We start from the raw sequence: 21,658 nt of genomic DNA, 5'->3' as shown, positions 1-21,658 counted from the left end.
GTGTGTCCTCTGCCTGCCTGCGTAAATCAAAGGAAGGATGTGATAACTACATTTAATTCAATTATATGGTGAACACATCGTTAAAATGATTGATTGCAGCAGAATGAACCGATGACATGAAGTCTTGAATCCATACCGGACCTCAATAACCTAATCAATAACCTTCCCGTAACACGGTAGATCACTTTGACGTAGTGTGTTGCGGTGTAAGATCTACCAAACAGAGCCCTAGCCTAATCCATTTTTCTAGCTAGGGCAATAAGTTGTGGTAATTAAGGATTCATCGTATTTAGTCCTCGCTACCAACAGCAGTCTCAGAAATAAAACATAATTAATGTTACCTTGCAGACAGTTGAAAGACTCAAATTCCTCTTGTTTGAGGCTAAACTGTATGCAGTGGAAACAACTTTTCAAGCAATTAGTTAAAAAACCTCGGTACCCGGTCCTAGGCTGAACTGACTGCTTGAAAAATCGAGTTAGGGGTATAAATACGTACTAACTCTTCTTGAACTGGTGAACAGTGGTAGTGAGAGGAACACACGGAAGTTCTTATTACTTAACAAATTCTCTTGCTTGTAGACAGAGCTAAATCACAGGTTTTAAGAGTTTCACTGGTGATATTCTAGAAGCAAGACAAGGATGTGGCTAGGACTCCGATGCATGGCCAAAAACAGTATCACTTATCTGTTTTCTCAAGAAAGGATTGATTTCCTATTGATAAGGGGCGCGCCTTCAATGGGATTGCTCTCTATGAAGGGTCTAAATAGCGGGACCTTGTCATGGTGGTCTTGAGAAAACAAAACAACAACTGTATCGAAACACTGGCAAAACACTGGAGTAATTCGACATGCACTTAAACACTAAGGATACGGGTAACGCTACAATAGATCTAATAATTGGTCGCAGTGGCACACCCGAACAGGAAAAAAAAAAAAAAAAAAAAACCTAATCAACCGATAAGTGGACCACTAGCCACGTTTAATAAGGGTATGTGGTGCTTGAGATCCGAGCAAAAAACATTTCGTTATGAATGACCTCACAAGTACGAGAAATGACGTTCATCAAAAGTAGCTTTCGATACAATAAAGAGTATGTATATGAATATACCTCTTTGATTTTAAACGTTTAGTGAACAAAAGAATTAAAAAAATCTGTAATAATATTCCACGGTATATTGTGTTTGTATTATAAACATATAGATTGAAAACTTAGTGCATTTGAATGACGAACTCCGTTGGAATTATCGTAAACAGCATAGAGTTGAGTTTAATTGACTGTGGCTCAAAGCCATAGGAGTGTGATAACTGGAGGTACTGATTCATAAGTCCTAATCACGAGGAATTATCAAATAAGTACTATCTATCTGAAAGTACTATAATCTAAATTTATTCCATTTTTTTAACTCAATTCGAAATTAGCCCAAGCTCAACTCAAGAACAATATTATTCTAATCTAAATCCCATCAAAAATAAATCCAATCAAAATCTAATCCCATAAAAATACAATTCAATTTGGAATAATTATAAGTTCAATTGTACTCCTTATTCAGTTCTAAATCAAATGTAATGGACAATTCCAAATTTAGTTCATGTTCCATCCGAATCCAATGGAAATCCAATATAATCCAATACCAAATCTTAGTGTTGTGCAAATTCAATCGAATTTAACCTTTACTGTACCGACCTATTTTTTTCAGTAATTTTTTTTCCTTCAATCTACTCTAACTTTGTCAAATATCCACCGATTTTTATGCTTCTGGTATTGTTGGATCCAGAAATTCATATAGATCCCCGAATCTGGAGACGGTTCGTAACATGGTTCCGGAGATATTCCGGATTCCGTTGGGGTAATAGATTATTTTGGCATGAAAAAAATCCTTTTCTCAGTAATTTAATGATTGTTAAATATAAATTCATCGACAGATGTTATAATACGTAAAGCAGACTGACCTCATAGATTCCCTATGATTATAAAGCCACTTTGGAAGAACCTGGTACCTGGTACCCTGGGGGAAGTGGCAACTTATCAACCCAATTAAAACAAGGCCTTGTGACGTTTCAAACTTCACGATTTTGCAATGCCAGTGAATTTCTGATCATTTCAGGCATTATATTTCTGTCTCTGTCCATCTGGTCATGTCCCCGGATCAGGTGCCCTGGGGAAAGTGGTCACTTATCGATCCGAATCAAACAACGTCATGCGACGTATCAAACTTCATGATTTTACAATACCAGTTCATTGCTGGCAATTTCGTTTACCTTCTGTCTATGTCCATCTGGTCATACCCCGGATCAGGTTCCCTGGAGAAAGTGGTCACTTATCGATCCGAACCAAACAACGTCATGCGACGTATCAAACTTCATAATTTTACAATACCAGTTCACTGCTGGCAATTTCGTATATTTTCTGTCTGTATCCATTCGGCCATGCCCCGGACCAGGTGCCCTGGGGGAAGTGGCCACTTATCGATCCGAATCAAACAATGTCATGCGACGTATTAAACTTCATGATTTTACAATACCAGTTCATTGCTGGCAATTTCGTTTATTTTCTGTTTATGGCCATCTGGTTATACCCCGGATCAGATGCCCTGGAGGAAGTGGTCACTTATCGATTCGAACCAAACAGCCTCATGCGACGTAGCAAATTTCATGATTTTACAATACCAGTTCACTGCTGGCAATTTCGTTTATTTTCTGTCTATGTCCATCTGGTCATACCCCGGATCAGGTGCCCTGGGGGAAGTGGCCACTTATTGATCCGAACCAAACAACGTAATGCGACGTATCAAACTTCATAATTTTACAATACCAGTTCCTTGCTGGCAATTTCGTATATTTTCTGTCTGCATCCATTCGACCATGCCCCGGACCAGATGCCCTAGGGGAATTGACTACTTTTCGATTCGAATCAAACAATGTCATGCGAAGTACCAAACTTAATGATTTAGCAATACCAGTTCCCTGCTGATTTTTTTATAGTTATTTCTTTATGTGTGTATTTTGTTGTGTCTCGGACCAGGTGCTCGGTGGTCACTCACTTATCGTTTTCCGAGGTTCCAATTAATTTACCGACGAGATTCCAATAATTTCTCAAGGGATATGCAAAGAATTTCCTGAGGAAGTTCCAAAGAAAATTCTGTATTACCCCTAGATATTCCAAAGCATTCCCGGGGAAATTCTCACAAAATTCGCGAGGGAGTTCCCAATGAAAGTTCTGAAAAACTTCCTGATGAAATTCCAAAAATTTCCCGAGAAAATTGCGAAGAATTGCTCAAAATAATTTCGTAAAATGTCTGGAGGAAAATCCTAAGTATTTCACGATAGATTTCCTTAAAATAACTCCGAAAAATCCTCATAATAATGAGAAACCAATTAAAGGCTAATAATTTTATTTAGTTTATTCATTCATACTAGTCAATCACGGAGTAGCATCTACGAAATGTACTGTCACCAAGCTCAAGCTCAAGTTGAGATTATTCATTCATTTATTTAGACTGCCCTTCCAGCTTTCGCTAACTTTAGGTTACTGACGCCTCATTGCGCATCTTCTTTCGATAACTCTTTCGTATGATAGTTTGCATGGTTTGCTCGTTTCGAGTCAAGATGCGCAATGCCACCCCTGCATTCGCAGTAGAGTTGAGCGATCTCGTGGTTCATCCTTTGCAGCCAAAGATGGTCCCAAGCACCGTACTCTCAAATAGTCCGAATTGCAAGTCCTCTCCGAGCGTGGTTCAAGTTTTATGTCCGTATGAGCATTCTGTACATGATACATTTGGTACGGGCGTAAATCTCTTTTACTGCAGCAAATCACTGGCATAACAAAATCGTGAAGTTTGAAACGTCACAAGGCCTTGTTTTGATTGGGTTGGTAAGTGGCCACTTCCCCCAGGGTACCAGGCACCAGGTACTTCCAAAGTGGCCTAATAATCATAGGCAGGGTTTGTAGAAATCGCTCTCAATATTGTAGGGTGCTGTCAATACGATACACCGCGCGGCTGTTGTAATGTTTCCAAAAGCGCATTTGCACAAGATTCCACGCGGCGTTCTTCATTCGAAAGGAACAACCGCACCCTAGAAAACGCCACAATGTTATCTCTCCATAAGAATCGAATATACGGCCAGCAAAAAACGCGGTGCGTCGTTTCCTTTGGGGAGCGCCGCGTGTACTTTTGGGTAAATGCGTTAATAGATAACGAACAACGATAAAAGAGAGGCAAAAACTGTTCCGAATCATAACAAGCCATGATAACAAATTAATCAAACTTATAGATAGTAGAATCTATAGATGAGCGAAAGCATGGCTGAGTAGATTTTTTTGCCCGTGCACACGCGCATATGACGTCACAGCCCTTAACGTTTCCATTGAAATCGTGACGTCATGCTCGTTTGGAGACACGTTTGACAGTTCGTTTGGAGACAGAGGATTTATCTTCGCTCATCTATATATTCCACTATCTATAATCAAACTTGTGTACAAGTGCGAAAAAACAGAATCGGATAGGCAGCCCTCACAGAAAAATGGTGATTCTCGCTTTGTTTTTGCTCATTTCGTGTTGGTTACTGCACAGATGTGTAGAACAAGTTGAAATGCATCATCAGAGCTAGTGCTCCCCGCATTTGCAGCTTTCTAAAAGAAATTTATCATGAGGTAGAGCCTCCCGAATCAGTTCTCTATCATGACAACTTGCGAAAAAAATCTCTCGCGGTATGCTACATATCGTATATGTATACAGAGATGATAAGTGAGAGACTTGTTCATTCTTTTTAGAATTCAATCCCTGATCATAGGGAATCTATGAGGTCATTCTGCTTTACGTATTATAACATCTGTCGATGAATTTATATTTCATAATCATTAAATTGCTGAGAAAAGGATTTTTTTCCATGTCAAAATAATCTATTACCCCAACGGAATCCGGAATATCTCCGGAACCATGTTACGGACCGTCTCCAGATGTAAACTATATGAATTTCTGGATCCAACAATACCAGAATCATGAAAATCGGTGGATATTTGACCAAGTTAGAGTAGATTGAAGGAAAAAAAGTTACTGAAAAAAATAGGTCGGTACAGTAAAGGTTAAATTAAGGTACAATAAATATTCAAAATATGTTTTATTCAATCCAAATCAATTTAATACCCAATTTAATATAAATCTTTCAAATTTAAATATAATTAATTTATTTTTTTAATCCATTTCCATAAAACTCTATCCACTTTCATAAAAATATAGTACAAAGCAATTGTAATTTAATTTTACTTATTTGAAATCCAATTCGTTTGCCTAATTGCCTCTAATTGCAAGAAAATATTTATTCACTTTATACTTGATTCCTTATCCCTACTTTCCTTTCAAATACCTCTGTTTTTCATAAATTTGCTTGGTTTCTGGTTTTCCCCAGCTACAATTTATCAACTGGGTCCTCAAGCCCTACTTCGTTTTTGCCTTTCTCGTACAACAAAGTTGTACCGAAAGGCTATCATTTCACTCCGAAAACGAACTTTTTATAGAAGCCTCTGAGACCCACAGTATTATATACCAATCGACTCAGCTCGACGAGCTGAGCACATGTCTGTCTGTCCGTGTGTATGTATGTGTGTATGTATGTGTGTATGTGTGTGTGTATGTGTGTGCACAAAAGCTATAAAAAACATTAGACAACTTTACAATGTTATGAAAACTCATATGTGAATATGTACGTTATGTGGAAGATATTGATTTGAAAAATGTATTGGAGGTAACCACTTTCCCTTCGATGGGACTCGAACCCATGACCCTACAGTACGCTAGACTGGTGCTTTAACCAACTAAGCTACGAAGGACCTCCGTCGGCCTTCGCAACCTAGCGGCTGCTGAACGAGCTCGAGATTCCCAAATTGGACGCATAGTCAAATCACTCGCAATCCATTTATCAAGCCAATACTTCCACATGTGTATTGTACACGTCCACATTAGAGGAGCGTGAGTATTTAGAATGTCTGGCGGCTATACACAGTCTTCATCAGCAACGGTACTGATCAAGTGAGGTTGTGTAAGCTATTTGCCAGTCGGTCGTCAAGCTCAGACCCGACCGCATTGCGTAGGCAAGAGCACGCAACTCAAGTTCAGTTCAATCAAAGGTAATTGCCTATTTCCGGGGATTAAACCACCCGACTTGGACGTTAATTTACAATGTTATGAAAACTCATATGTGAATATGTACGTTATGTGGAAGATATTGATTTGAAAAATGTATTGGAGGTAACCACTTTCCCTTCGATGGGACTCGAACCCATGACCCTACAGTACGCTAGACTGGTGCTTTAACCAACTAAGCTACGAAGGACCTCCGTCGGCAACTTTTCGTAGACAACTTTTCGTATAGTAATCCTTAACCGATTTTCTCGCAACAAGTTTTATTCGACAGGGGACAAAGTCTCGTTGATCACTATTGAATTTTATAACGATCGGTCATTGCGTTTAAAAGTTATGAAGAAAATTGTACATAGGACCATATAAACCCCATATAAGGTTGGTATCTTAACTAAATGTGAGAAAGGCACCACCAACGCTAGGTGGATTAATCTGGGTTTTTTATTACAAACGATAGCGTAACAGTCAAAATTACATGGACCGATCGTATTAAAATTCTGTACATAATCTAAAGCCTCAAACGCAATTCAGTGTCAATAAATATTAAATCATTGGAAAAGCTCTAATAAGCTCAAACTAAGCCCAGGCGATCATCTATTCACATTATAAATACTTTTTTTTTATCACTATTTTTCTTCCAAAAACACCAAACAGAATTCACGAAATTTCTGCTATTCCAATATTTACATTTTATCAAGTTTCAACTTCGATTGTTCCATGACCCGCCATTTTAAAACAGGGAATAGCAGGTTAAACACAACATAAAGCAATGGTATCGTCACTGGGTGATAAATTCTATAACCTTGATGCTCTTAAAGTTGTATTTTATTCACTTATTGCTGCTGATTCTGATACAATTAAACTCCAATCCTAAAATTTAAAGGGATTGGAATCGAATCGAATCTAAGCCGATTGTATTACAAAACCAAACCAATTCCAAATGTAGTTTAAGTGCAATTCAATTTTATTTCGATCCTTATCCGAATCCCTATCCGATGCAACATAAATCCTGTTCAAATCTAATCCAAGTCCAAGTAAATCAAAAATCTGAACTGAAACAAATTTTCATCTAACTTAATCTCTAATGTAGTTGAACTCCATTCGAATTCTAATACTAAACCAACACAGAACCATTCCATTTTTAATATTAATCCAAATTGTTTCCAATTAAATTTCTATTCAACTCTATACAAATCTAGTCTAGATTAAATCCATTTTCAAGAGAATAAAATCGTAATTCAAGCGTTTCCATCGTAAAACTAATCTACAAATGTTTTTTTTTTAATTCAGAATAATTCATGCCAAATCGAGTTCAAGTCTATTTTAATTTTAATCTATTCTAAATCCAATCCAAATCTGCAATACAAATGGTCAAATGGGGTTCAGCCAAACCACACCAAGCGGCTTTTCGACTGACTTGTGATATTTTGTTCTTACAAGGCCAACGGAAATAGTTTCATATCAATTTAAGCATACATTTGCAGTAGGATATCCTCAATTATGGAGTTAAGGGATATCCGATATGATTTGCGATCAATTAAATCTGCTAAACGAAAGTTTGAGCAGAAAAATCGGTAATTTTTCGTTGGCGCTTGGTGTGATTTGAACCCCGACCAAATATGGTCCAATTTTAATCCTAATCCAATCCATTTTAACCCAAGAAAAAAAAATCAAAATTCAATCTCAAACAATTTGTAATCTATTCCAATCTTGATTGTAGTCGAAATGAAATTCGAAGTCAAATTCATTAAAATCTAATTGAACTTCTTCATTACTACACACAAAAAAAAATCGTTGGTGAAATTAAAAGAAACGTTGGTAAAATTAAGAATTTTAGTTAGGGATTTTCAGTAGAAAGTATAAGACTGTTAAATCCACCATTGCGAAAATGTCACTTCGGTAAGATCTTCAACAAGAGCAGACCTTTCAAAATAACATTTTCCTCTCAAAACAACTAGTGTATTTTACATTAGAATTAACTAGTGATTCTTTTAAAACAACAAGTGGCATTCGCTTTCAATTCAAGAAAAGTACGTCAAAATAAATCGTCAAAATAAATCATTGTATTTAATCAAAATTAATTTCGTTTAATTTTTGTGTTTTTTTGGTTTTTTATTGTCTATTTTTTATGGAAATTTTTCTGCAGACAAATCGGTACATAGACATGAGGCTCCACCTCAATCCAAAGGGGTCGATTTGTTCGACAAACGGTGCCATCACATTACCCAAAACGAATGGAGTTCCGCCTGCCTAAAATACAGAAAAAACCATGAATCAACCAAAAATAAATGTGTTTTTCAATACCTACCTAGGTACGTTTATCTGGTCTACTGATTCTGGAGATTCTGGAGTCATCAGAGGTGACATTTACTGCAGGTGTGGTGCAGGTGGATACAAACAGCAGAGTCGTTTCCCATGACTTGGTCGATTACACCATCTCCAGACGTTTGCAAAATTGTTCCGAAGAAACGTAGAATAAAGCAGAACAGTTTTGTAGGTCGTGAGCGCGTATAAGTAATGCAGCATGGCCACACAAGATACCCTGCATGGATGTCCAAATGAATGATTTTCGCATTGATATCGGCAGGTTCTGATCGATGATCCAAGCGCCGGAAAATACTGATGAGCATCTATAATTATAAGTTTTAATGGTTTCTTGGTATAATGAACTTTATTCTTACCTTCAATTGTCTCAACTTTAATAAAAACACATCAGCTACGAGCATTTTTTGCCGCCAACAAATGACAAACAAAGAAAGAGTCACAGTTCAATCAGTTGTCATCAGATCTTTTAAAAACAACGTTGCCAAATTTCATGAAAATAACACACCCATTTGAAAAGATTCGAATTCTCAAAAGAAAAACTTCAACGTTTCAAATGACAGTTTTTTATTTATAAATCATTTCTCGAATTGAAAATTTTTCACTCACATTAAGAGCTTCATTATTCAAATGTACCAACATTGCTATATGGACGACTATTATGGACGAGAACAGCTTCCCTGGGAAGCTTACCAGACTGATCAAAGCAACGGTGGATGGTGTGCAAAACTGTGTGAAGATTTCGGGCGAACACTCCAGTTCGTTCGAATCGCGCCGGGGACTAAGACAAGGTGACAGACTTTCGTGCCTGTTGTTCAACATTGCGCTAGAAGGTGTCATGCGGAGAGCCGGGTGTAACAGCCGGGGTACGATTTTCAACAGATCCAGTCAATTTATTTGCTTCGCGGATGACATGGACATTGTCGGCCGAACATTTGCAAAGGTGGCAGAACTGTACACCCGCCTGAAACGTGAAGCAACAAAAGTTGGACTGGTGGTGAATGCGTCAAAGACAAAGTACATGCTTGTGGGCGGAACCGAGCGCGACAGGGCCCGCCTGGGAAGCAGTGTTACGATAGACGGGGATACCTTCGAGGTGGTCGAGGAATTCGTCTACCTCGGATCCTTGCTAACGGCTGACAACAACGTTAGTCGTGAAATACGAAGGCGCATCATCTGTGGAAGTCGGGCCTACTACGGGCTCCAGAAGAAACTGCGGTCGAAAAAGATTCGCCACCGCACCAAATGTGTCATCTACAAGACGTTAATAAGACCGGTAGTCCTCTACGGACATGAAACATGGACAATGCTCGAGGAGGACTTGCAAGCACTCGGAGTATTCGAGAGACGGGTGCTTAGGACCATCTTTGGCGGTGTGCAAGAAGACGGTGTGTGGCGGCGAAGAATGAACCATGAGCTCGCCCAACTCTACGGCGAACCCAGTATCCAGAAGGTAGCTAAAGCCGGAAGGGTACGATGGGCAGGACATGTTGCAAGAATGCTGGACAGCAACCCTGCAAAGATGGTGTTCGCTTCCGATCCGGCAGGTACGAGACGGCGTGGAGCGCAGCGAGCGAGATGGGCAGACCAGGTGCAGAACGACTTGGCGAGCGTGGGGCGTATCCGAGGATGGAGAGATGCGGCCTCGAACCGTGTATTGTGGCGTCAAATTGTTGATTCAGTGTTATCTGTTTAGATGTTAACTAAATAAATGAAATGAACATTGCTATAATTTCAATATGAAAGTGCAAAATTTCAAAAACACAATTTATTTTTTCTCTGTGTAAACTTAAGATAAATCCATATATTTTTTTACATTAATCCAACTCTAGTCAAATTCAAGCTTAATACAATCTGATTTTCTGTTCAATGGATCTATTCTATGCTCATTTGACTAGTTTTCAACAAACTGTTCTATATGCATTTCCATAGTTAATATTTGATAGCTATTTTATGCCTGCCATTGTTTGAATATGCATTTAGTGTGCCAAACACAATGAATATACTATGTCCAGGACATCAAAAAAATTTCCCAAGCGAAAGCTTTTTAGATGGTCAAAGAATCGAACTCCCCATCTTTGAAATTGTAATCCTTCGCTTTTGCTCAATATGAAATTTAATTAATCTTAAATAGAATAAAATTGTACTTCAACCCAAGTTCAAATATTATCAAATTAGATACAATATAATCTCAATCTGAAATAAAAAATCATTACAATCACGAATGCAGTTGAAAATTATGTCGAGTATGATTCAAACATTTCCAATGTTCAATAGAATTTTAAACAAATTATTCAAATATGACATAGTTGAAAAACTTTTTTTTACCTTTCATTGCACACTTTCTGATGATATTTGATACTGTAGATCTGTGCATAATTTCAATTCCAGATTTCAGAATATTGAGCTAGCAGGGTTCACGAAATAACATGAAATAAAACTTAAACTCATTCTTTTTTATGTTCTGCAAAACCATCACGTTCATCCTAATTGAGTTACACAAAAATAATTTTTGACGATTTTTTTTCATCGTTGTTTCTTACTGTGAGATCATGGTGAAAACTCCATTTGCCCATTTGGATAAATTGTTTTTGGAATTTCATAATCCAAAATGGTTGCTTGCTGTTGAACCTCGCGATATTTGAGGGCACTACAGCAAAAGGTATATTTCATTATTGGCTTTACTCGCAAATATCACTTTCTAAAGTGCACTGCCTCGACTGCAGTTCCAAAGTGACATTTCTTATTACTCTGATTCATCTATGAGAAGTCAATTGATTCATGGGATGCTGCCTCGACTACAGCTCCGTGTTATGTACTGTTCAGTACTCCTGATACTCTGCCTACTATCAGAGATCAATTCTAGATGCTGAATACTGCCTCGTCTACAGTACAGCTATTTTCTACATTTCGCGTTCTGCTACCATCCACACCATTGTCGTGATTTCTGGTTCTTGATTCACAAAATGCCAATCCAAACGATGAGTTCATTATGTTAGAAGAGGTGTGAGTCTCTTGATAAGTCTTGCGCCGCTTTCAATTATGGATTCTTGATAACCTGTTCTTGATCTTCTCCTTTTCTTCAAATTTGATGCGTTCGTCATGCCAACCGTTGTAAGAATGACCTCTTGCCCCGTTGACACCCGCCTTTTATACAGTTTGGCGTTGACAACGGTTATGTGTTGTTTGTTATATTTAACACCGCCTACCATTAGGCTTTCAGCGATCGTGTACGTACACGCACGTTTCACTCACACTTTTACTCGGTTTGTTTGCAACCACGAGCAGCTGTCACGGCAAAATCAAATGGGATTGTTTGCAACCACGAACCTGCGTTCGTGTTGGTGAGAAATGTCGGCGAGACCCTAATTACGCAGTTAGTCAAATTTCTAGAAATTGTGAAAATACCATAGAGTGGCGGATTAACATATTTTTTATTGTTGAACGAAATGATGTATCAATTTGAATAATGTTGTATTTATTGATCAAGCCTTATTCTCTACAAACCAGTGTACGAATCAATTAAGAAATATATTGTGCATTGCAACAAAATGACAACTTCATGATCATTTTTCAAAGCTTCCACAGATCTGAAAAAAATATACGCAGTACAAATAGCACGTGCCATCAAAGCATTCACCGCTACAAACCACCACGTCAAATTTTCCAAATTATCAAAGAAGCTTTTTTGCTGCAGGCATGTTTTTCTTAGGCGACTATCTGGCGCTTATTTTTGGTTGCGACGAAAAATAAGCGGATGAGTAGAATTTTATTATGCGCGGTACAATAAAATACTAGCAGATCAAACCCTGCGTTGCTCGGAATCATTACTTTTGCTTTCCGAATGCCAAATATTACAGCACTTGTCATTAGACGAGTTTGTACAATCCCATTGAATTCCACCACTTAATTGTATCTTGACAGATACGTATTTCGACCTCAACAGTAAGGCCGTCTTCAGTGTCTCGTACTTGACTCGACTCCTGATCGATTTATATATACAATCGTTTTGAATTTCTTCGCTACTCACCATTTTTTTTTGCATTTTCGTGATTTTTTAATTATTTATATGGAAATTCACATCTTTTTCTATTTACAAACACAGTCCTTCCTAGAACGAATCATACCGTACGTAAATAATGCTAATTTGTCCATCCGCTCAAGAGTTATATTGTCTCAAAGTAAAGGCAAACTCTTTTTTGCATATAGAGATAGAGATATTTCAGCTTCACACTAACGTATTTCGAATTTGTTTTGTAACGCATGGAAATCTCATATCACACATCCTTAAAATTCATGCATATCCCAGATAAAAAATTAATTCTCGGCTAACTCTTCATCAGGACCAAAGTTACAATGAAAAGCTCTCAATTTGATATGTCTTAAATTCCATTGCAAATCAGTAGCAGAGAATATCAATATTTTATCACCGCTGATCCAAAAATAGTTACATTGAAGTCAGGAAGTAGAAGCATAATTGTAATTTAACGAAACTGAGAACACCCAAAGATTTTATTCTCTCATGCTAACATTGGTGCTTCAGAAAACTGAAGTAAAAATTTCAATTGGATTTTGCTTCTTTGGATGACCACAGCTACTATTACGCTGCGGGCTACGCAAGTAGTGTGATCACCATCAGGTTAAACCACCCGAGATGCGGCTGCGTAATGCCCTCCATCATCTGTCGTCGTCGATTACCATTAATCATGGCACGGCGGCGTATTCGTAGTCCACAGTTAATAAACTTAATCCAGTTCGAGGGAAGGTAAGTTCCATTCTTTTCGCTCGCGACACCCACCTCTCTGTATCCAGCGTCCCACTACTGTCCTGTTGTTCGTGGTGGCACCGGGTTCACGTTCGTCAGAGATTGATGCGCCGCGCATTCGATTAGCTGCGTTACTTCATTGAAATAAAAATTGTTGCATATAACTACATGCAGAAAGATGACGCGATGTGGTAATAATATCGCTGTTTACTTTAAATGATGCAATTATGGATTTGTATCACGTTTGAGAAGACTTCAACGGAGGTTTGGACGTCCATAAAATCTATTTATTGTTCTAAGCTAAGATTTCAAGTTTAAAATCAAAGTCAAGAGGACGTGTTCGTTATCATATAGCTAAAAACGGTGACTTATGCGCATGTGTTGTGCTTTGCTCCGTTTGAAATAAGCAAGTAAGTACAGAGTGCTGCGCGTCCGTTCGATCGTCAAAAACGCGATTCTCCTCTCAGTTTTCATATGCCACCAGGCGTGCATGGTTCAACTTTTTTCTCGCCGCGACAAACTAAAACGATATTCTATCACTAGACAATCGTAGAGATGCAGAGGTAGTAACGAGAGTTGGACTAACAATCCTTCCTTTCATATATGACCGTAAGGACATGGCCGGCGCCATCATTGACTTTAAATATTTGAGTTCCCGAAACGTTTACATTGGTTATGGGTAGCTAATCCCAAGCCCCATTTATTGTGTTTTCTGTACAATTTCGCAAGTTCTAGTCAATCACGGAGTGGCAACTACGAATTGTGCGGTCATAATGCTCATGCTCATGAACGAGCAAATCCGCGGTAGTTGTTATAGCTTTGTATATTGCATGATTTCATTAGAATCTATACCATTTCGTCGAAAGACATTTCTTCAAATGACATTTTGTCGAAAGGACATTACGTCGAATGTACATTTGGTCGAAGGAACATTTAGTCGAAAATGAATTTTTAATCCACTAGAGACGTAGGACATTTGGTCGAATGATGTTTGGTCGAAAGGACACTACGTCGAATGGACATTTAGTCGAAATCAGATCATAGAATGAAGAAGGTTTGATCGAATGGACATTTCGTCGAAAGCGGATTTTCGAATTAATAATCTTGATACATATACACCCAGGTTTTTTTACACGGTTTGGTTTTAGTCGTTTAAGACCTTCAGCGTCAATGAAACAATGAGTTAACCCCACGAAAAAATTCACAAAAAATCAAAGAAAATTCAGGTGGTATTTAAAAAGCTGTGAAAGTTTGGGTCAACCGAGAAATTAATGAATTCCAACCGTGTAAAAAAAAAACCTGGGTGTAGTCTAATGACGTTCCGTCGAATGAATATTTGAAACAAAGGAAATTTAGTCAATAACACTTAAAAATTAAATAACGTAACAAACGAGTAGAATTAGGCACTGCGGTAAGACGCGCGGCTACAAAGCAAGACCATGCTGAGGGTGGCTGGGTTCGATTCCCGGTGCCGGTCTAGGAAATTTTCGGATTGGAAAATGTCTCGACTTCCCTGGGCATAAAAGTATCATCGTGTTAGCCTCATGATATACGAATGAAAAAATGGTAACTTGGCTTAGAAACCTCGCAGTTAATAACTGTGGAAGTGCTTAATGAACACTAAGCTGCGAGGCGGCTCTGTCCCCAGTGTGGGGATGTAATGCCAATAAGAAGAAGAAGGAGAAGTAGAATAAGTTAATGTACCTAAATTGTTCCTACGCCTAGTATGGATAGTATGAGCTAAGATCATTTTCCTCAACTAGAGTCAAGCACGAGACACTGAAGACGGCCTTACTGTTGTCGAAATATGTATCTGCCAAAGGTACAATCAAGTGGTGAAACTAAATGGAATTGTACGAGCTCGTCTTATGACAAGAAAATTAAAAATTGATTGCTCCAAAATTGTCCAAAGAATATGGGTTCACAAAAAGAATATTGACTTTGGCAAACCCCTCTTACCGACTGCGATGAATCTATACCACTTGGTCAAAAGAAATTTAGTCGAATGATGTTCGATCATTAGACATGAGGTCGAATAGACATTAGGTCATACGACTATTTGGTTAAAATAAATTTTCGGCATGGTTGGAAGACAATTTTTTACTGAACTAGTTATTGTATAAATGTTGAGTGAATAACACACGAAAGTTGAGAAGTTGAACCGTTCATGTAAGGGCCACGTGCCACAGCCTGATATGTGTAAGGACATAAACGGGAACCTTCCTACGAACGAGCGTGAGGTGATCCAAAGGAGGCGGCAGCACTACGAAGAACACCTGAATAGCGATGTAGCAGACGAAGATGGCGGTATGGTGATGGACCTGGGAGAACGCGCACAGGACATAACTTTACCGGCTCCGGATCTCCAGGAAATCCTGGAGGAGATTGGCCGGCTGAAGAACAACAAATCCACTGGGTTTTACAAACTACCAGAAGGGCTATTTAAACACGGTGGTGAGGCACTGGCTAGAGCGCTGCACTGGATCATTACCAAGATTTGAGAGGAGGAAGTTTTCCGCAGGAGTGGATGAAAGGTGTCGTGTGTCCCATCTACAAAAAGGGCGATAAGCTGGATTGTAGCAACTACCACGCAGTCACATTGCTGAACGCCGCCTACAAGGCACTCTCCCAAATTTTATGCCGTCGACTAGCACCAATTGCAAGGGAGTTCGTGAGGCAGTAACCAGGCGGGTTTTATGGGCGAACGCTCCACCACGGACCAGGTGTTCGCCATTCGCCAAGTACTGCAAAAATGCCGCGAATACAACGTGCCCACACATCATCCATTAATCGACATCAAAGCCGCATATGATACAATCGATTGGGACCAGCTATGGCAGCTAATGCACGAACACGGATTTCCGGATAAACTGATACGGTTGATCAAAGCGACGATGGATCGGATGATGTGCGTAGTTCAGTGGCATTCTTGAGTCCCTTCGAAACGCGCAGAGGGTTACGGAAAGGTGATGGTCTTTCGTGTCTGCTATTCAACATCGCTTTGGAAGGGGTAATACGAAGAGCAGGGATTAACACGAGTGGTACAATTTTCAATAAGTCCGTCCAGCTATTTGGCTTCGCCGACGACATAGATATTATGGCACGTAACTTTGAGAAGAGGGAGGAAGCCTACATCAGACTGAAGAGGGAAGCTAAGCGGATCGGACTAGTCATCAACACGTCGAAGACGAAGTACATGACAGGAAGAGGCTCAAGAGAGGACAACGCAAGCCACCCACCACGAATTTGTATTGGTGGTGACGAAATCGAGGTGGTTGAAAAATTCATGTATTTGTGTTCACTGGTGACCTCCGATAACGGAGGAAATCGTACGTACTTTGGACTCCGCGAAACGCTCCGATCGATTATAGTTCGCCGCCGTACCAAACTGACTATCTACGCACGTTAGACCGGTAGTTCTCTGTGGACACGAGACCTGGACGATGGTCGTGGAGGACCAACGCGCACTGGGAGTTTTCGAAAGAAAAATGCTGCGTACCATCTAATGGTGGGGTGCAGATGGCAGACGGTACGTGGAGGAGGTGAATGAACTATGAGTTGCATCAGCTGTTGGGAGAACCATCCATTGTTCAAACCGCGAAAATCGGAAGACTGCGGGGGTCGGGCACGTAGCCAGAATGTTGGACAATCATCCGGTGAAAATGGTTCTCGACAACGATCCGACGGGAACAAGAAGGCGAGGTGCACAGCGAGCAAGGTGGATCGATCAGGTGGAAGACGAATTGCGGACCCTCCGCAGACTGCGTGGTTGGCGTGGTCACATTCATAGTGGCTTATTACCCCCACGCAAAGCAAAGCCGGTGATGGAACATCCGAGGGTCTACGAAGAGACATCATCAAGTTAACACGTGGCCGAAAATCTCGTAAATAAAGATAATTCAATTCAATTCAAGCTAACACGACGACAGGAGCAGTTCATCATCGCAAGAGACCTCAGCGCTAAACTTCTAGAATGGGGAAACTCTCGCCTCAACCGAAATGGCGTGATATGTTGCAACAATTAGATGAAGGGCCATTACACTCCTGAGGCCCAAGCAACCCTAGACATCTTCATCATCAGCATGGACGACTACATTGACTACATCTTCCAGCCGGTTGTGCACCAGGAGCTCAGCTCGGACAACTACCCTGTGCTGGCCGAAGTTGGGACGTCAGTCGACGCCATCCATCCCGATGAAACTATCACCAAGATAACTAGGGTCGGTTCCAAAAGTGGCGACCTTGGCGATGAAGCCTTGAGGAAGAAATGGAAGTGGATCAAAACCTAGCCTGAATCCAGGATAAGGCAAAGCGAGAAGCATCCCAGGATGGATATACTTCCATTGGTCCTCTAGGAGTGGTCAGAATCCACGAGTGAGGGAGATCTAGCGAAATGCACCATTAGTTCTAGATACAACATTTTGGCATCTTTAAAATTCAGAAAGTATTCAATTTCATGGAATTTCACTGCTTCTCATGTTAAATCACAATAACTTTAACTACTAAATACTGTTCCGCAGTTAATACGCCAAGCAAGTGCATGATTCATAGTATAAGTAAGTATAAGTACATGTGTTTGTATACAAAAGTTTCAACAAATCCGACAGAAACAGCTACTTGTTTGGAAAAATAATCGGTTGGAATTTATAATTCAGTTTCCCAACTCATCCAGCCTCATCCACGGAATGCAATTAGAGAAATTTGATTACCCTGTCCTGACTTCAGTAAAGGCAGGTACGAAACCACTTTTTGCAATTATATATGATATTGATATATGCATCGGTTGAACGATCGCAAGAGACATGCAGAAAGTCTACAGCTCAGATGAAAGAACGATCCATCCATCGATGCATCGTTGTGGTTGTCGTCTCGAGTCAGCAGGTGTAAATAAATTTGTTTGCAAACATTATCACCACCCGGCCGTTGGTGTTTCTTGCTGTCTTGACGCCATGTAGCGGAAAGCTAACTCCTTTGAACATTTTTACTTCGTGTTGGACGCACGTTGTTTGGGAGAATTCTATTAGGATACCAAAGCCATCACGACGCGGTTTGAGCGAGATTTAGCGTTGTGACCTTTGTGTAAAGTTTAGGATTTTATTTTCAAAGTGGCGTAATGACTTATGGATTGTAACCGTAGATGGCGTGTCGGTTAGTCGAGGTAATGGCACCTACAGAAGATACGCCCACGCGGAATGAATAAACCAAAGTGATTTGTTCTGCTGATTGATGGAACCTTTTGCCGAAAACGATTGTCTAGTAACCATCTGGGGTAAACACTGCAATTTGAGTAATCGATAACCACCGACTAGTCTAGTCAACTGATAATTATAATCTGTGTCAAAGTTGTAAATAAACGTTTTATTGTGGGGGACCTTTGATTAGCTTCTGTCACCAAGAGTAATTATCAGCAATGAAGATTGAAAAATGACTCATTTACGAATGTATCATAAACATAAAGTTTCCTAAGATATACATACATGCTGGGAAGGCAAGACACAACTTGACGTATTGAGTGGAGTTGAAATGATGTCTGTAAGTGTGTGCATGAAATTAATTTATGAATTGGATAAAAAATATTGGATCGAATGCATTGAATGTGAATGTAAATCTATTTAAAATTTTGCCTCTAATTCTATCATGAACATGTACGTCTAAGTTTGGAGCATGATGTTAGCATTTCCGTATTAATGAAAGGGTGTTTTTTAGTGTGTTTTGCACATGAAAAATAGTTTTTTGGCCATAACTTCTGATCCCATAGTTCGATCTGGCAAATTTTCAATAGCAAACAATGAGACAGGATTCCCCATCGAATCGAATGGAACCTGTTGCGAGTAATGCTGAGCTCCCAAACGTGTGTCTACAAAATTTGTACACATACACACACATGAAGACATCACCTCAGTTCGTCAAGCTGAGTCGATTGGTATATAATACTATGGGTCTCCGGCAGTGGCGTAGCCAGAAAATTGGTCTGGGGGGGGGGTTTCCTGAACATTTTTTTTTTCGAAAAAAAAATTTTCTTCCAAAAATTTTGTCTTTGGGGGGGGGTTTATACCCAAAACCACCCCCGTGGCTACGCCACTGGTCTCCGGGCCTCCCATCAAAAGTTCGATTTTGGAGTGATCATAAAGCCTATCGGTACAACTTTGTTGTACGAGAAAGGTAAAAATGTAACTTTAAATGCTTTTCTCCATACCAAATCAAATATTTTATTTCCTTTTTTTTAATGATTACACATCTATCTTTTGTTTCGATAGAACCAGATTTTAAAATAAACTTAGATTGGTAAAGTGTGCTCCTGAGGAATACACAAGAAGTTCTCACAGAAACAGCCAAAGTTGCATAATTACGTCTTGTACTGCATAAAATATTGCATACATGAATAACATAAAAACGAGACTTATTTTATAGCAAGTGTCTGCCTCTCTTATCAGACAGAATGTTCACATCAACCTGTTGAACCGATAGTAGACGACAACCTATACCTGAAGGCAGTATTTCAGCAAACATCATCAACCATCCCATAAATATTCCTGCCCCCGTGGGTGCCGGTTATGTAAAGAAATGCATACCACTCCGTTGCACTAAGTAAAATCGAAAATCAATTAAGAAAACTCATCGAACTTAGCGGCCGCGTTGCTACTCATCCGAGGGAGTTGTGGCCACCGCAGTCATTTGAGCCCATTTTGGCAACTTGCGTGGTTGCAACTGGCTCGAGACGAGTATCGTCTTTCGGTTTTGGTGCAAATTCCATTGATTGAGCAGGAGCCAACAAGCCGGTGAGGACACTTTTTCACCTCAGCACATTAGCCGTCATCGGTTGTACAGTGATCCGAAATGAAAATATTTAAGTATTGGCATTGACACATTATCCAGTACAGTTACTAAATTCACATCGCGTTATCTCGGTTACATTCTAGACTTTACGTTCAACGTTTGAAACAGTAAATGATTCTTATAACATGCTGCGCGTAAGCAAGCATCGAGTTACTTTTTCAGTCACATCGTCCGGCGTGTTTCCTTGAATTTATGAAATGCAGATCTACTATGGCGGCCATCTTTGGTACTTCTCCAAATATGTTCTTAATGCTTGATTTTGACATTTTATATGACGAACGGGCGATATTGATGAAAAAGCTCCTTTTCAGGCCTGCTAGATCACCGTGGATCATCGTCATGAAACTGTTAACATCGGCGCCACTCGACCGAAGGTCCTACTTGCGCGCTGCTGTTGTTTACATATGCAATCATAAGGCCAGTCGATACGCCGAGGTGCGTGAGTTCATTCAACTGAAAAAAAGTGCATACATATTTGCAATAACCACAAATTTCGCACTCCCATCGAAATGTCATATTAAGAATGCGTTTACGTGCCGAACCTTTCAGATGGGATGTTTCTTTGCAGTACGCGTGACCAGGTTTCTCGATGGCGAAATTCCTATCTTCTTGTCTCGATGACCTGACCAAACACTACATTCTACGGAAAATAATTCGAACTTGTCGTGCAATGATACCAGAATCATGTCGTCGTTGTTGGCGCTGTCATAATTTGGTATTTAAAGTAGAGGAGAATGGCAAAAATGCACCATTTATGCAAAGCACAAAGTCCCTCACGCTTCTACTTAGGAAGGGGGAATACAAAAAGTAAGACAAAAGGGGAAGGGTGGGGGTTTCGAAAATCGCCAAATTTTGCGTGACGTATTTTATAAGTCTTTCCTTAGCCATTTATTTAAATCTCAATTCAAATGTTCAAACGAATAATCACAAAAAACTTCCGTTGTTTGTAGCAGATCAATGTGACACAAATTGATAGCCAACCCGGGATGATGAAATGATTGAAATGAAAGTTTATGTTCGGTGAAACGCTAAACGAGGCTTGAAAGCATTTTATACCGTCATTCCTTACGCATTCTCGATGTCGGACCACCAGACCATCGAAGGTACTCACGAAGAATAACCGCCGTTCGTCTCACATTCTTCATCCAAAGGACGTAGCATACGAAATACTCCGTTAAATATAAAACTTATGCACGCACGATTAGGCTCCAATATTTCATGCCGCTTGCCCTTCATTCTTCTGTGACTCTGAATTACAGATTTAGCACGCGATTACTATGTATCGTTTGACATATCTCTTCCTTGATTTTATATATCTTTCATAAAGCAGAAGACACACCATTTTAACATGCAATTAACAACAATCCTTTCAGGTATGATCCCCGGTACCAACTTCGCCTGGATCCCCGGCCACTGCGGCATTAGGAGAAACACCGAAGCCGATGCCCTGGCCAGTGTCGGACACGAGGGTCTACTTTACACCCGCTCCGTCCCGCTTGCCGACGTTAAGAAATGGACGATGAGCGTCGTCGGCCAGAACTGGGCTCGTACTTGGAGCAATAGAAGAGGACTCTTTTTGAGGAAAGTCAAAGGATCAA

At 39.8% G+C, this 21,658-nt stretch overlaps 1 long non-coding RNA gene across 1 annotated transcript; it reads right to left on the bottom strand.

Moving 5' to 3' along the window:
* Window positions 1-8,197: 8,197 nt before the first annotated feature.
* LOC134217179 (uncharacterized) lies at window positions 8,198-8,933 on the bottom strand. Its single transcript, XR_009980935.1, has 3 exons — window positions 8,818-8,933; window positions 8,445-8,766; window positions 8,198-8,386 (listed from the first exon to the last, which is right to left on the bottom strand). It is a non-coding gene; the product is annotated as an uncharacterized LOC134217179 (long non-coding RNA).
* Window positions 8,934-21,658: the final 12,725 nt, after the last annotated feature.

Source organism: Armigeres subalbatus, chromosome 2 (genome assembly GCF_024139115.2).
Source record: "Armigeres subalbatus isolate Guangzhou_Male chromosome 2, GZ_Asu_2, whole genome shotgun sequence".
NCBI classification, from domain to species: domain Eukaryota; kingdom Metazoa; phylum Arthropoda; class Insecta; order Diptera; family Culicidae; genus Armigeres; species Armigeres subalbatus.
This window is presented reverse-complemented; position numbering and strand designations above follow the sequence as displayed.